Raw genomic sequence first — 18,165 nt, 5'->3', positions numbered from 1 at the left:
CAAATAAAATGTGTTAATACAATCCCTTCTAGACATTTAATAATACACTGATGGTTAGCCCATTATAAATAACTTATGTAATAGTTTAACCAGGGTTTCAACACCTTGTGACAATAAATCTCTAAGAACACCTTCAAGACTAATGGCTTTTTCAAATACATTTATAGAGAACTACTGCAGACAATTTAATGCAAAACTGCTAAAATGTTTAAAAAAAAAAAAAAATTGTAAATGAGTAAATAATTATATGTAATCTGATTTTTTTAAACAAAAAATAATCACAATTTTAAAATATCCCTCATATTTCTAGGTTTTAAATGACCCCAGAGTCCATACTTTTGAAAAGAACCATAGTTACAATAGTATTGGGTCATTTGACATAAAATATCATAGTTTAGAATCTGTGGTAAGTAACGTTAATTGTGAATTTACCACACATACCATAGTTAAGATAACGTTAGTTACAACAAGGAGCCGTACTCATTAATGCGGGCTATACAGAATGATAATATAAGAGAATTCATTCGATGACTCGTTTATTCATAACCACGATTTACTAATCTGTCGCCTGGTGTTAGTTTAATCAACATTAATTCGTGGGAATGTGTTCTAAAATAGGTTCTAATTCATGGCCGCCATTATATACATTTTCCCCGCGTCATGGGCTGAGCTCCGTAGTACGATAATAAAACCAAATCTTTACAGTCAACTCACATTTATAAACTCTCTACAAACCTACCTTTATGATCATTTATGTATCTAGCCTCCAGTGCGTCGGTCTTATCAGTGGCATTGATAACATGGTCCTCGGCATCTTTTGCTGGTCTAATTCTCCTCCGTCTCATGTTGATGAAGAAGCCAGGCTCGTCTCAGCGTCACCCCGGGGATTCACGAAGGCTGCTCCGCTCGCTAAAATCTCCCGCCGTTTTGCAAATTACCACACACTACACCACGCGCAGTCAACAAGTAATGTTAAACAATTTAAATTATTTATCGACATGCAGCTTAAGTTTATCAATAGTATATTCGCCACAGTCAACGAACAACATCAATTAACGTTACACCTCATTAGAAAACTCCATTAGGTCATTTAATTCAACAATCTTTCGAAATTATTCGAACTTGTGATGTGTTTTTATTTAATTATCGAATATAACATAAAAAAAATGTCTAATTACCTGTAAAAATGTATTAATCCTGTTGATTGACACCAATAAACGTGATCTCGTCGTGACTCGTTTGATTAAGCGATTGTTTTGCGCATGAGCAGTTGGTGAAATGTGCGTCTTACGTCACAAGTGTGCTTACGGGTGCAGTTCCGCGAACATACTACAGGAGCGCTAAAGAGCAGCGCTGCGATACACACTTACACACGGAGATCAGGTATATGCTCATGGTGGGGATTTAGAAAAAAAACTGCACTAGGCATATCAGCAACGCCCCCTGAGACTATTGCAAGCAAAACATTGTGGGGACCGGGGAACTGGTCCCCACCATGTTTTTGGTCCCCACTTTGTGAGTGTGCTAACATGCTGAGGACCCCACCATGTGATAAAAACAAACACACACACACACACACACACACACACACACACACACACACACACACACACACACACACACACACACACACACACACACACACACACACACATTTTATGTGACTTTATGGACTTATATGACAATTACATTATTACGCCATTAGATGGCGGCAAAGACTGTCTTTATGATTGAGTCAGAACAAGGAAGTTGTTTTAGCGCTGTCTGTCATGGGAAGGACAAAGACGAACATATCGCTTTCCTCAGCGGACATTCAAACTCATTTTTTGGATATAATATGATGGACATATGGTGTATTTCCTCAATCGTCAAGTATATGATAGAGTTGTTTTCTGGGCATTTATCAAGTCTGTATTTGTATGATAACTAGTATTTTATAGAATGTTTTTAGATGTATGAAATGATGCTGTCTAATTCAGCCTTAAGTGATTTTGGAGTTATGTCTTGTTTTATGTGTATTTTATTAGATGAATAATGTGTCTTGTGTAGAGATTTAATTATATTATAGCTAAATTTGACATTTTGACCTTTGATGGCTGAGATCTTTTCAGGAGTCAGAGGTGGTTTTGCCTCAGCAGTTTTTTTAGCGTTACATGTCAAGCCGGTAACGCTCCTGTGTTTGAGGACTGTGGGACCCCAGATAACAACATCCAGACACTTACAGAACCTCGAGTCACCCTCAACTCTCCTCACAATGTCCCATTTCTCTGTGGGTGTCATGACTCCATGTCCTAGATCCTTAAAAAAAAAAAAAAAACATTAATATGCAGAATAAGACCATTTTAGCTCATTTAAAAGTAGAGGTCGACCATTATATTGGTTTTACTGATTACTTGGCACCAATAGGTAGCAGGCAGGCTTGGCAGGGTTACTTAAAAGCTACACTGTGTAACTTTTTTAAGTTGATTCTTAGCAAAAAACACTGTGTTCTATCAAAAGTATATGTGCTCATTCATGTCTAATTACTTCCACCAACTAATAAAGTATTCTCGTAAGCGTAAAATCTGCCATTTATAATACATACGGGTGAGCTGCTCGAATGGCGGCAGCCATGTTGCGCCTCCATCTTGAAAGTACATTCGCCAAAGAGGGACATACCTGGAATTTCTCGCCTTTTGCGTTTTTCACTCAGTGACACCGTGACGAATGCGAGGGGGAGATTACTCGCGAGCTCGTGAGTCGCGACTGCCGGCTGATTTGAAAGATAGTGTGGTGTGTGTGTGTGTGTGCACTCACATTTGAAAGAGAGAATTAAAACGTCAACGCGACAGGCAAATCAACAAGACCAGAGTCAATATTGGAGTAACTTTTCCCAGATGGAAAGAGCTCATGAGGAGCAAAGACTTTAAAACGGACGCCGAAGTTGCCTGCTTTCTTCTCGACAGGTAATTCAGCCTATTTGTGTAAATTCAAAGTTTTATAGTTGCTTGTCTAACCATAGCATGGTTGTTTATAACGCCAGAACGACCTCTAGTATAACTTCATCCTCGCGTCAATGGTGAAAAAGTATCGTTTACCTTGTAACATAAATCTGTGCTGCGACGGATCACAGGTGATGAATAGTTTTAAAGGCGCAATTTTTTAAGCTATATAAAAAAGGACACTGTAAATTTAAGTTATTTTTAATTGCTTTTACTTTGTACACATTGTAACATTAGCCTAATCTGATTATGCTGGGATAGCCGATTCCAAGGGTGACGTTTACCTCCTGACATCTGTCCTGTAGTTTTATTCATTTTAGACGTATTATTGTATATTACTGTCATGGACGAAGTCGATAACTGGAAGCTATGTTAATCTTGGAATAATACGGCCACCATAGGAGTTAAAACGCCCTCGGAATTGAAAGGAACAGAAACTAATATTCACTGGGTAGTCATATATAATTTCACCGCTAGATGGGGGAAAAAAATCACACAGTGTAGCTTTAAAAATGTATTCCGTTACAGTTACAAATTACTTCATAGTAACTTAATCCAAGTACCACAATATGAAAGTAATGTAATCTGGTTACTTTTGGATTACTTTAAGGTCACATATACCACCAAAACACCTCCAATACCACCCTGTATTCGCCTGTGCTTACCAGGTCACAATCTCTCGCTGTACCGCGACTGGAGAAGAAAGCCTGCGCACCTGCCCAAGAAGTGTGGTAAACAGAGGAGACGAGGGACCAGAGCGGGTTTCCAGGTCAAGAATCGCAGCCTATGGAAATACTCCCTTGTTGGTAACCGGACAGACTGTCTGCCTGTGGATCGTATTCTTACATTTTTCTACCAACCGGGCATTGCCTGGCCCTGGATCCCCATCAGAGCATCCTACCTGCGGGCGGTGTTTCAGGAATGCGTCCGAAGGATTGCTAAATAGGGATCCACCTCCCCCCGTCTTGGCCGGGTTCGTCCTGGCCTGCCTTCGCTTAGGATTATCGAGTGCACATCTTCCTCAACCTCTGAAGACTCAGGTATTTCTTCTGTGAATATGTGCTTGTTAAATGCCCGTTCTATGGCAAACAAGGCGCATATTCTGAATGATCTGTTCGTAAGGCAAAACTTGGACTTTTTATTACTGACAGAAACTTGGCAACGTAACTCGGAATTTATTCATTTAAATGAGCTGTGTCCTGTTGGCTGCTCGTTTATTGGATCCCCGCGTCTGTCTGGCCGCGGTGGAGGACTTGCCATAGTATGGAGAAATAGCTACCCATGTCAGCTGGTGAGCGTGGAAACCTTTTCCTCTTTTGAACTGCAAATCACTAGAGTTGGTCGGATAAAACCATTCTTCTGCATCCTCATTTATCGTCCTTCTGGTCCTGCTGGACAGTTTTTAACAGAGTTTACGGACTTTATGTCATCTGCTATTAATTTTGAAAAGCTATTAATGGTTGGGGATTTTAACCTGCATACTGACATTGCTGATAATAATGCTGCAAAAGATTTTCTTAGTATTACGGATTCACATAATCTAAAGCAGCATGTTCATAGACCCACACATACTGGTGGTCATACATTAGATCTTGTTTTCACACTAGGTTTAGATGTTAATGCAATATGTTGTGAGGATATGTCGATTAGTGACCATAAGTGTATCTTTTTTAATCTTTCTGCCATCGCTGACCCCCCTTGTCAGAAACGTCTGACACAATCGCGCATTATTACTCAAACAACTGTTGAGCAATTTATTTCTCGGTTTGACTGTGATCTTAATTTTATGGGTTGTAGCAATGATGTTGAGCTCTTAATGCAATCTTTTAACAATTTTTGCTCTTCTGTGTTTGACGAAGTGGCTCCTTTAAAGTTAAAAACTAAGCCCATCTGTAACACCTCGCCTTGGATGACGGACGATGTGCGTTGTCTAAAGCCCTATTCGGACGGGACTAGTTTTCCAAACGACGTTTGAGTTACAATTCTTATCAACCTACGTCTGTGATTTCATGTATGGATTCGGACGGGACTAACATCTCCGTGTTTATTACCGAGGTAGGAGTGTCTGTTTTACATGTGGGCATTGCAGAAGATCACGTGTTCAGAATGCGTGGATTGCGTATGGTCATTTGAAATTAAGTACTTTTAAAATTAAGCACTTTGAAATATAAAGTAAAACGTCCTAACGTATTTAGTGTTTTGTAAACCTTTTATAAAAATTGTAGTATAAAAAAAAAACTAAACATAGATTTATCATCATGATTTTATAGAACTGGGTTCTTATAATAAACCCACTGGAATAAAAAGTTTTAACTTACACGTTAAATATAATTTACACGTTATGTAATTAAGTGCAGAAATGAAAGTAATCTTACCTGAAACTGATATTACAGTAGCCAGTCTTAACAGTTTACGTGATTTGGCTCTTCTTGTTGATTTCATTTTTTATTTAATTTTTTCTTCGCAGTGTAGGCTACCAAACACATTTACATCCATTATCGGTGCGCAAAAAGCAGAAACTTGAATACCGGCGCGATAGTGAGAGATTGTATGGCAGTTCACGTTGACCAAAACACATAAGAAAAAGCGTTTTGGAAAAAAAATGTCCGGTAATCACAGACATTCGCATTCGGACGGGATTAGATTTCTCTGAGGACCGCCGAGTTTGACGAAAAACAGTAGGTAATTTGCTCTGGAATTTTTACAGAGGTCGTGTGAGAAAAAGACAGACATGGCAGATTCGGACAGGATTAAAATCTCAAAGTACGTCTGTGAAACAGATATTTCTCTAACGTCCCCCTGTGAAACTAGTCCCGTCCGAATAGGGCTAAAGGAGGAGGTGTCGTACGACAGAACGTCTGTGGAAATCCACCACGCTTGAAGTGCACCGTCTGTATCTTAAGGAGCTTATGCAGGATTTTAATAATTTAGTTGCAAAATCAAGGGCTGCTTATTTTTCTAATTTAATTTCTTCGTCTAAGCAAAACCCTAAGGTTTTATTCGATACCATACATAATATTGTATCTCCCCCTGCCACTGTGACAACAATATGTTCTCAAAACGATTGTGATAGGCTGTTGTCTTTTTTTATTGATAAGGTGCAGTCTATTAGATCAAATATTCTGTGTGGACCACACTTTCTTGTAGACTGTATTCGCCCACCTAGGCCTATTACCATTGAGTCTTTTAAACCAATCAGCCTTCTTGATCTGCTAAATTTGACTAATAAAATGAACATGTCCTCTTGCCCACAGGACATAATACCATCTTCATTATTCTCAAAGGCACTCCGTGCCATTGGCCCTAGTATAGTAGCTATTGTCAATTCCTCACTGGCCACAGGCTGTGTCCCATCCTATTTTAAACATGCCACTATTCAACCTGTAATAAAAAAGCCTAATTTGAACCCAACAGGCCTGCATCTACCCTGGATGCTTAAACTTATTTAAAACTGTAAGGTTACGCGCACGGGCGTCAAAGGAAGATGCACCAGTAGCATTTCACAGATTCCCAGTACATGATTCAGAGCGATTGCAGTTATGGCTGCTCGCTATTGGTTGGGATATAAATACACCAAAGGAAAAACTCTTGCGATATCGGATGTACAGTGAACATTTCAGCCCAGAAGATTACGAGGCAAAGATGGGAAATACAAAACGACTTCTGAAATCGTCAGCCGCTGCTTTTCCAGCAAAATCCGGTATGTATTGAGTACTCTGTACTGTAGGGTGTATTGTATTGTGTATTGATTGTGATGCTACATGTAAGGGATAATGTATTTGCAGCAGGTTGTTATATAAGTCCATACAGTCTTGTATCACACTTTAGGGGCTTATTTAACGATAACAATCGTCTGTCTGTACATTACATCATAAGCAAGTTAAGAGACATTAAATATTGATTTAAAATATTTTATTTCCTAATTTTTAACGAATACAGAGTTAAGTTTTACTTAACGTTTTTAGATAAGACATGATGTTAAAATGTCATGGACACTTTTTTTGTTATATAAATATTTAATTTTTCTTTTAAAATGTAATCATGTATGATCTATTGTTGTAGGAAACACAAGGGGATCCTGTTGTTGCTACTCAATCAAGTCTCTGTTACACAGCTACACAAAAGGATCAGGAGACAGATGTCCTGGGTGCATCAGCATTTTTTGAAGGTGTTCCACAGTCAACTCCAGTCAAACATAGCAGCAAAGAAGAGAATGAAGGAATTGTGGCAGGACTCAAATTGATGCTTAAAAGTCCAGAATCAATTCCAAGTAGGACAGGTCCATCAACATCTGGGACATACATTGCCTTACCCCCCAATACGTTTCTATCAGTCAGTAAGTACTCGTATGTGATTTGTCATGCAATGTTTTGCCCAGTTGTCGTGTTGTTTGGATTATGTTGTCAAACAGTTGTTTACATAACTACTTTTAGATAAATTACTTTCACTTTAACCTCTACATGTACCGTATTTAAACATGTACTATTGCATTATGAATTGTTTTAGGAAACACCAAGGGATCCTGCTGTACAGGCTCAGCCAAGTCTGCTTTGCACATCAACAGAAAAGGATCAGGAGAAAGTTGTCTTGGATGTATCAGCACTAGAGGGTGTTCCACAGTCAACTCCAGTTAAACATAGCAGCAAAGAAGAGAATCAAGGAATTATGTCTGGACTCAAGTTCACGCTTAGAAGTCATTTGACAGAAGGACAGGTCCATCAACATCTGGGACATACATTGCCTTACCCCCCATAAGTTTATATCAGTGGGTAAGTACTCACTAAGTGTTTTATCATGCAATTTTTTTTTACAAGTTATGATTGTTATGATTAGTTGTGATGTCTAAATATCTGAAATTTTTCTAAAAATGTGTAGAATATATTAATGCTTGATTTTACACACTATTCTTATAATTAAAGATTGTGATTAAAATGTACTGTCTGTCACGTAGGATCAGACATGAATCTGAAGATTGTGATCTAGATATCAGCATGCTTTCAATAGAATGTCCATCAGACAAGGACACAAGTTTTGTTCCTGCCAGCTCGACATCATCAACGTCAACTACAACTACAGAGGAAGATAGAGAAAATGAGAAGTGGAAGGAAAGAAAATGGATTGTAAACGAATCAAATGTGATGAAGATGTTTAGAAGATGTCAGGATTGTGGAGCACTAATTACTGAAACCAAGAAAAAAGCCTCGGGGAGCCTTATCGAAGTGCTGTGGGAATGTGAGAACGAACATCAGGGCTGTTGGAGTTCATGTGAAGATGTTCGGGGAATGCCTTTAAACAATCTTCTGGTTTCTGCAAGTGTCCTATTCAGTGGTGCAACTTGTGTCAACTTTGCTGATTGGGCTGAACTTACAGGTGCCAAAGAAAACCGCATTCTATTCAATGCAGTCTTCATACCTCATTCCTGCAGTTGATGCTACTTACAAAGAAAAACAAGCAGGGATTCTGAACGATTTACAGATTCAAAATGCATTATTACAGAGTGAGGTGCATTTATCTGGGGATGGGAGATCAGACAGGTAAATGAGACACCTTTCTTACAATAATTCAAAGAAATATGAAAAACAAAAAGTTTATTGTTTCATCTTATGTCCTACCTGCTACAGCCCTGGTTTTTCTGCAAAATATAACACATACAGACTTATGGATGACACAACGGATAAAATTGTACACTTTGAGTTGGTGCAGATGAGTGTACATGTTGATATATACAGTGTACAATTATGCAATGTTTTAATGAGTAAACAGCACAAATGGTAATATACTTTGTAAATGAATGTACAAACTTACAGAATATTATACTTATTACACCCTAAGTGAAAACACTATAAAGAAAGATGAAACATGTTTCTACTTAATATAAAGAATATCTTTGTTGTGTCTTCATTTTTTTTAGGTAACAGAAGCATCTAGCTCAGCGGCCATAGAGCCTATTGGGTTTAAAAGAGGCCTAAATCAAATTTTGGAGAAAGGCATCAAAGTAAGATGTGTTGTCCACTGACAGATCACCATCCATAAGAAAGATCATGCGGGAGGATTATCCATTTATTCACCACGAGTTTGACATTTGGCATGTGGTGAAGGGTAAGAAATTGTGTCAGATAAAATTTAATTCTGCAAATGAACAACACTGTTTTTAATTTTCACAAATCGATTGAATGTGAACCTTTACTCAAGGATTACTTTTAGTAATTAAAAAGATACTTTTTATATATACATTCAATTATATTTTGTGTAATTACCGTATCAATAATGTTTTCTCAGGGTTGCTAAAGAAATGATTGGCCTTGTCAAGATACAAGGACAACAGAGATCTCCAGCCCTGGATCAAGTGCATCTGCAACCATTTGTGGTATTGCTGCTCTAGTTGTGGAGGTGACCCTGAAGTAAGTTTTAAATTGTACACCATATAACATTATAAAGATGATTTTCAAGTAGATTAAATTAAAATTAAATAATGAAATGTTTAACTTATGTTATGTTGGACTTAATCTGGAAATGGAAGTCAATACTTCATCACATCTCTGGGGAACATAGTTGGACCGAGGATGGGCTAAAACAGAGATGTCTCCATCCTGCCCTCAGTCCTGACCAAGAGACGGAAGAGGTGGATTATGAAAGAGTCTCGTGCATACCATACGCTGGATAAAATAGTTCTGGACAAAGTTATTCTGAAGGACCTGCAGCAAATGTCCCTGTTTAAGCGTACAGGTATGTTACACCAAAAACACGTTGGCCCTCATTTATCATTCTTGCGTAGAAACGGGTGTATATGTTGGCGTAAGATTATGCTTACACTCCTCTCACCGCCTGATTTATGAAGCTGTGCGTACCTTTGAAATCCAGGTGTACGCAATACCTGCCCTTGATAAATACCGCGGCTGAAAACGTCATTAGAATAACACGCCCCTATATATTCAAGTCTCTGCTCCCCCCACGCCCTCATTTTACGCCACGGACACACGGAAGACGGCAAAGAAGAGAAACTTGGATGAGCAAATGACCTATCACAATGCATTATTTTACAGCACGTGTTTTGAAACAATTATTATTTAATTTTGTATCACGTCACATGTATTGGGGTGTACAATAGTGATGATGTGATGTGGAGTACCATTCATTCACATAATAATTGCATGACAATTTGTAATATTCTTATTATTATTATTATGATTTTTATTATTAATGACGCTTATTGTTATTTAGAAGAAGTTCAAGTTCAAGTTCAAGTTCATTTTATTTGTATAGCACATATACAACAACCAATTGGCTGACCAAAGTGCTTTACAGATGATACCACATACACAGAAAACCAGACCAAGCAAAATTTAACCCTCTATTGCATAGCGTTGCCATATGGCAACAATTACTTTATCTTAATTTTTTTTTAAAGCTGTGATATAAAATCTATGTTTTTACAGTTAGTTGTGAAAAGGGGGCTTTAACTTTTAAGAAAATACAATTTATGAGGTCACATGACCAGGATATCCTGTTTGCCAGTCCTTTTTGCTCATGGACATTGACATGCAAACATCACTGTCTGGGGCTCCTGAAGATAGCCTTTTATTCAGAATTTTGGAAAATTTTCATCAAATAAAAAAATTAAATCAGTATCTGGGGTAAGTAAACTTTAATTTTTTAACATTAAATTCAGTTTTGATTTTATAAGTTTTTTGTAATATGCTAAAATACATTTGTTGCCATATGGCAACTATATGCAAATATGGAAACGTCCTGGTGCATTCAACCTAATGGAGTCCCATTGACTTACATAGCATGAAACTACTCTGAGACTATGTTTACAACTTTTGCTTATATTTTAAAGGTAAAAACATTAGACCTTCACAAGCTGTTGTGGTGGGGAAAAATAAAAGAGGGCCCCAAAGCTTTGTCCCACCAGATCCTGTCCGCAGAGACCGCACAGACCACTGGCCCTTGCATGCATCTGAGAAGGGCAGATGCAAAATGCCAGGATGCAAGGGCATTGTAAGAAGCAAGTGCTCCAAGTGTTTAGTTTTCCTCTGCTTCACTGACTTTCACAAGTCATGAAGAGAATTAAATGAAATGAAACAGCAAAAAAAAAAGACTAAATGAAATGAAACGAATGAATAGAGACAGGTTCCAGGTTCCTGGTTATTATTACAGGACATTTCAGATAACTGTTGAAATTATATAATGTTTTTACTGTATAAATGTTTGTTTAAACATTTCACTAAGTATGAGATGGATTTGTTGAGTCTTGTTTTAAATAAAATTAGTTTTTTTAATTTTTTTTTATTTTATGGTACTTTCCACGATTGCATATTGTTGCCATATGGCAACAATTTACGAACGACCCCCCTTTAAACTTTTTTTTTGATTTTTTTTATATATATCTGTTATTTAGCTCATGTTAAGTAATAAAAACATGCAAAACATTTTTTACAATGTCTAATTAATAATGCGTGCAATAGTATATAATATAACTCAATTTAAAAAACAAAATAAAATAAAATAATAACAGTAGTCAATATCACAGTAGTCAATACACTAAGGAAAACAAATACGTTTTTAGCAGGGACTTAAAAACAGACAGTGAAGGGGCCATTCTGATCTCTAGAGGCAGGGCATTCCAAAGTCGGGGCCCTGCCACTGCAAATGCGCGTTCGCCTCTACACTTTAGCCTAATGTGAGGGACTACCAACAAAGCCTGGTCACGGGATCGTAGGCTTCTGGACGGAGTGTAGAGATGAAGAAGTGCAGAGAGGTAGACAGGGGCTAGGTTGTGCAGGGATTTGAATACAAAGAGTAAAATTTTAAAGTCTATTCTCTGACAAACCGGCAGCCAGTGTAAGGATTTAAGAACCGGGGTGATGTGCTCATGTTTACGACACTTTAAAAGAAGTCTGGCCGCAGCATTCTGAACGAGCTGAAGACGTGCAATTTGACCCTTAGATATTCCGCAGTATAAAGAGTTGCAATAATCTAGACGAGATGTAACAAAAGCGTGAACAGCCATTTCTAGAGTTTTTGGAGTGAGAAAATGTTTCATTTTAGACAGTAAGCGAAGCTGATAGAAACTGGATCCGATAACAGAGGAGATGTGTTTGTCAAATTTTAAATGCTGGTCAACAAGAACTCCTAGGTTCCGAACCCTTGAGGATCTAAAAACTGATAAACTTTCTAACTCAGGGCTTATACACTGAGTGCTCATTTGGACCGAAAACAATTACCTCGGTCTTGTCTTCATTTAGGAAGAGGAAATTTTGGGAAAGCCATAATTTAACCTCCTCTAGACATTGCAGAAGAGAAGTTATTGCAGTGGGATTGTTTTTTTCTGATGGGTAAATAGATCTACGTATCATCTGTGTAGAAATTAAAAGACACGCCATATCTACGCAAGATAGAGCCCAGAGGAAGCATGTAAAGAGAAAATAAAGAGGGAGCTAAAATAGAGCCTTGTGGAAGGCCACAGGTCAAAGGTGCAGGAGAAGAGGTAAAATTACCCAGCTTCACTAAAAACTTTCTGTCAGACAGGTATGACTGAAACCATTTCAGGACGTTAGCTTTTAGACCTACCCAAGACTCCAGTCTAGATAATAGAGAGGAGTGGTCTATGGTATCAAAAGCGGCAGACAGATCTAGAAGAATAAGAACCACAGAGTCTCCGGAATCAGTGGAGAGGTAAATATCATTTAACACTCTCAACAGGGCAGACTCAGTGCTGTGAGCAGACTTAAAACCCGATTGAAAAAATACAGTTACTTGACAGAAAACATTGAAGTTGGTTCAGCACGATTTTCTCTAAAGCTTTTGAAATGAAAGGTAAGACAGAAATTGGCCGAAAATTTTTTAGGACAGAGGAATCCAGTGAAGGCTTCTTGAGCAGAGGAGTGACCGTAGCCACTTTAAGACTGGCAGGAACAGAGCCGGTTTGAAGACACTTATTGATAAAAGACACCAAACCTGGCCCAATCGAACTGATAATTAATTTTAAAAATCGCGGGTGAATAATATCGGTGGAACAGAATGAAGGTTTAAGCTTGCCAATCACCTCCTTCAATTCCTGAAGATTGATAGGTATAAAAGCATCGAAAACGGCAGAGGCAGATGACATGATTGGAGAGACAGTTAAAGCTACACTGTGTAACTTTTTTAGTTGATTCTTAGCAAAAAACACTTTCAAAAATATATGTGCTCATTAATGTATATTTACTTCTTTCAAGTAATAAAGTATTCTCTTAAGTTTATAATCTGCCATTGAAAGTACATACGGGTGAGGGGTTCGAATGCCAGTGTGGTGAATAATCGGGTCCGGCTGAAGAAATGGGTCCGGGCTGAGGACCCAAGCAATCCGATTGGTTCAAAGCCCGTTTTATGGGTAATCGCTTTAGTGCCTGGTTACAAATCATACAAAATCACTTTATTATAGAAGACGTTTGTACTACGTTATAACGAATCATTAATGTATTTAATGTATTCTAAAGTATACGTTTCATATACTAGTATTTAACCGAAGCTATAGATTGTGAAATTAAACATTTCTCGTTGGTAGTGTTTTTTAGTTAGCTTAGATAATAGCATAGCATACAGCTAACGTTATCCGATGATCGTGATTCGTGCTATGAGCTTTTCCTGAGCTTATACTGCACTGATACTGCCTTACCATATTCACAGCCATTCGTAATGCAATTATAATTATGTAATTATTTTGTACACTTTTATTTATTAAAATATTCTTAAAATAATGCTTATTTGTGTATATTACTATTTTTCGTATTACCAGTTTAGACATTTAAATAAATTACAGAATGCTAGCTATGTTTTGTGGGTATAAATATTAAATCTAGCCTTGACTAAAGAACAGTATAATAAAATTATGGAATCACAATTTTTAATGTAATTAATCAAACCCCTTAATTCATATAATAATCTTTTATTTGAAAGAAATAACATTTTTAAAGTATGTTTTGTGACAAAGTTATTTGTTATTAAGCAATGGGGCATAAAATGCTTTTTTATTACAAGCATGTCATTTGTGTACTAATGCATATGATTTATGTCAGAATTAATTCTTAATACAGAACATCATACAACACAATAACATTTAATGTAATAAAATGAGAGAACCAAAACCTATATAAAAATTTAATTAAATTACACAATACAATACATAATGAATTCAACTGAATTATGAGATGTAATATATTACATTTTTATTAACACAAAACTACAAGCAAAATGCACATCGTTTTAGGACATTTATAGAGCTTTTTAAAATACACAACAATACAAAGCAGCTTTAAACAAACATACTCTAGTATGTCTTTACTTTCCTAAACACTTTTGTGATAGTCCTCTGGCTATACATTGTGGAGATTTAAAAACAATTAATGTTGAGTTAGCTGTGTTAAAATATTTAATGAACTGTAAGGTTAAAGTTTTTTGAGAGCTAATGAGACACAAATAGATGCAGTGTCTTTTGCTGTATGTAAAGTCAGATCTTTAGTTTGAAGTAAATTCATGTTGTATGTGCAGTCAATTCTTTGTGGAACCATCCTAAGGCCTAGATGATGCAGTCAGTCAGTTTCCCCTTTAGATGGTGCGGTCGTGACCTGGTAGGTGAGGAGGCTGGACTAGGTGTCATGGACTGACTTGAGGAACTCTGCAAAAACACACACACAACACGTCACATGCAACTGTACACTTGCAGTCCTTAGTGCTATGGAACATCACTCACTGTTTTTGCTTTGATATGCAAACTCAAAGGTGCAACGCAGCAGACGTAGTTAGCTCGTTGAACCTGGGTGCCGTGGATGGACTGGCACGAGGAACTCTGCAAAAACACACACACAACACGTCACATACAACTGTACACTTGCAGTCTTTAGTGCTGTGGAACATCACTCACTGTTTTTGCTTTGATAAGCAAACTCAAAGGTGCAACGCAGCAGCAGACGTAGATAGCTCGTTGAACCTGGGTGCCGTGGATGGACTGGCTTGAGGAACTCTGCAAAAACACACACACAACACGTCACATGCAACTGTACACTTGCAGTCCTTAGTGCTATGGAACATCACTCACTGTTTTTGCTTTGATATGCAAACTCAAAGGTGCAACGCAGCAGCAGACGTAGATAGCTCGTTGAACCTGGGTGCCGTGGATGGACTGGCTTGAGGAACTCTGCAAAAACACACACACAACACGTCACATGCAACTGTACACTTGCAGTCCTTAGTGCTATGGAACATCACTCACTGTTTTTGCTTTGATATGCAAACTCAAAGGTGCAACGCAGCTTCAGACGTAGTTAGCTCGTTGAACCTGGGTGTCATGGATGGACTGGCACGAGGAACTCTGCAAAAACACACACACAACACGTCACATACAACTGTACACTTGCAGTATTTGGTGCTATGGAACATCACTCACTGTTTTTGCTTTGATAAGCAAACTCAAAGGTGCAACGCAGCTTCAGACGTAGTTAGCTCGTTGAACCTGGGTGCCGTGGATGGACTGGCACGAGGAACTCTGCAAAAACACACACACAACACGTCACATGCAACTGTACACTTGCAGTCTTTAGTGCTGTGGAACATCACTCACTGTTTTTGCTTTGATATGCAAACTCAAAGGTGCAACGCAGCTTCAGACGTAGTTAGCTCGTTGAACCTGGGTGCCGTGGATGGACTGGCACGAGGAACTCTGCAAAAACACACACACAACACGTCACATGCAACTGTACACTTGCAGTCTTTAGTGCTGTGGAACATCACTCACTGTTTTTGCTTTGATAAGCAAACTCAAAGGTGCAACGCAGCAGCAGACGTAGATAGCTCGTTGAACCTGGGTGCCATGGATGGACTGGCTTGAGGAACTCTGCAAAAACACACAAACAACACGTCACATGCAACTGTACACTTGCAGTCTTTAGTGCTGTGGAACATCACTCACTGTTTTTGCTTTGATAAGCAAACTCAAAGGTGCAACGCAGCAGCAGACGTAGTTAGCTCGTTGAACCTGGGTGCCATGGATGGACTGGCACGAAGAACTCTGCAAAAACACACACACAACACGTCACATGCAACTGTACACTTGCAGTCCTTAGTGCTATGGAACATCACTCACTGTTTTTGCTTTGATATGCAAACTCAAAGGTGCAACGCAGCTTCAGACGTAGTTAGCTCGTTGAACCTGGGTGCCATGGATGGACTGGCACGAAGAACTCTGCAAAAACACACACACAACACGTCACATGCAACTGAACACTTGCAGTCTTTAGTGCTGTGGAACATCACTCACTGTTTTTGCTTTGATAAGCAAACTCAAAGGTGCAACGCAGCAGACGTAGTTAGCTCGTTGAACCTGGGTGCCATGGATGGACTGGCTTGAGGAACTCTGCAAAAACACACACACAACACGTCACATGCAACTGTACACTTGCAGTCCTTAGTGCTGTGGAACATCACTCACTGTTTTTGCTTTGATATGCAAACTCAAAGGTGCAACGCAGCTTCAGACGTAGTTAGCTCGTTGAACCTGGGTGCCATGGATGGACTGGCTTGAGGTACTTGGTAGAATTTCTGACGAAAGGGACCTGTGAAGCATGACAATCGTATATATAGTCCCGCATTTAAAAAAAAAAAAAGCGATGAGGCATTCTCATTGGTCATTTTCAAGTGTCTTTAAAAATGACAATATTTTATTGATGAGTCGCGTTAAATTGTTTTTAAAAACCTGTGTAACATATATATATTGCCCTTTCGATGTGTGCAAAAATATTGTAGATGGTAAAAAAACATTATCTCTAATAGTTTTTTTTTGTAATGTACAAACGGCATGGCAATATCATTACATCTTTGCATTAGAATATACAGAACAGGTGCATAAAAGAAATACAAATACAACAAGAAAAATGATAATCATAGTATTAAACAAAAAAGATTGAAAGGTTAAAGGGGCTTGGTTGTGTTTTTGTTTTGTAAATCATATTCTTCTCTAATGCAAACACTATTTATTGCATTCTTCTTTTTCATCACTTTAAGGGCTTTTATATAAGACAAACTCATTAAGAAGTTGTCTCTCATTTACAACTCTTCTCATTTATAACTCATATATAAGTAAAGTAATATATTACAAGTAACATGCATTACATAATAAGATCACTTTTTGATTTTACGAGTAAAGAAACGCATTACAATAACGTACATTACGAAATCAGATATATATCTGTTTATATATTATTATTTATATATATACATATTTAGGCCTAATAAATAAGATTTATGTATCATACACATTTATGTCACGTACACTGTGTTGTGTACAACCTTAACAAAAATAAAGTACCTTCATGTTTACATACACATACATACATTAAGGTTATATGCACTACTTTCAAAGTTTGTCACCACAATCAACCTCATTGCACAAATAAATGCAAAGGCATTTGCAAATGAGAAATGTTCCAGAGATATCGCTGCCACCAAAGTCAGTCCACTTTCGCATCCCCAATAGCAGCTGAAATTTTTCACTTTTGCTCTAGAGCCCTGTGCTTTTGGTATGGCACTCGGGGCGGGCCCTGGGGTCACCGTGCCGAATTTGGGGCCCCTGGGACCTTTCTATAAAACTCCTACTAGCCAATTAATGTTAGAGGCTGAAAATGTTAGTTTTAGGGTTAGGGTTAGTGAATATTTTTGCCTTCGCTCTACAGACCGGCGCTTTCGGTATGTCGATCGGGGCGGGCCCAGGGGTCACCGTGCCAAATTTTCTATAAAACTCCCACCCACCCATTAAATGAATGCATTTGCCACAGTGGTTTCGCGAACACCGCTTGGAAAGGGCCGATCGACTAGGGGGAGACATTTTCCATCTCGCCACGGCCCCCTGGAGCGGGCGGAAAAGTTTGGTGTTTAAAAAAGTTTCATTCTCGTTAATTAAACCACCCCTACTGTACTAAGCACACTCGACTGAACACATCACACTCATTTTCAAGTCATTTTAGTGCTTGATGTGCATAAAAAATGCAGTGTCCGTGAAACCCTTATTTTGCATCCTCTGAATAGGTTGGATCTGGGACATTTATGTGTTTTTGCTCTCCCGTCATGTGTGATATCAATTCTCGTTAATTAAACCACCCCCACTGTACTAAGCACGCTCAACTGAACACATCACACTAATTTTCAAGTC

General features: G+C 38.2%; 1 long non-coding RNA gene across 3 annotated transcripts; it reads right to left on the bottom strand.

Moving 5' to 3' along the window:
• Positions 1 to 14,120: 14,120 nt before the first annotated feature.
• Positions 14,121 to 16,490, bottom strand: LOC308689954. 3 transcript variants are annotated; one of them, XR_014030093.1, is made up of 6 exons: positions 16,450 to 16,490; positions 16,105 to 16,374; positions 15,583 to 15,681; positions 15,409 to 15,507; positions 15,235 to 15,333; positions 14,121 to 15,159 (listed from the first exon to the last, which is right to left on the bottom strand). It is a non-coding gene; the product is annotated as an uncharacterized lncRNA (long non-coding RNA). The 3 variants fall into 3 exon arrangements; XR_014030094.1 differs by having other exon boundaries at positions 16,105 to 16,462; XR_014030095.1 differs by lacking the exon at positions 15,409 to 15,507 and having other exon boundaries at positions 16,105 to 16,462.
• Between the last annotated feature and the right edge of the window lie 1,675 nt (positions 16,491 to 18,165).

The sequence above is a fragment of the Scardinius erythrophthalmus genome (genome assembly GCF_964197995.2).
Source record: "Scardinius erythrophthalmus genome assembly, chromosome: 4".
Classification (NCBI taxonomy): Eukaryota; Metazoa; Chordata; class Actinopteri; order Cypriniformes; family Leuciscidae; genus Scardinius; species Scardinius erythrophthalmus.
Note: the sequence above shows the minus strand (reverse complement) of the source record. Positions and strands in the feature narration are given on the sequence as shown.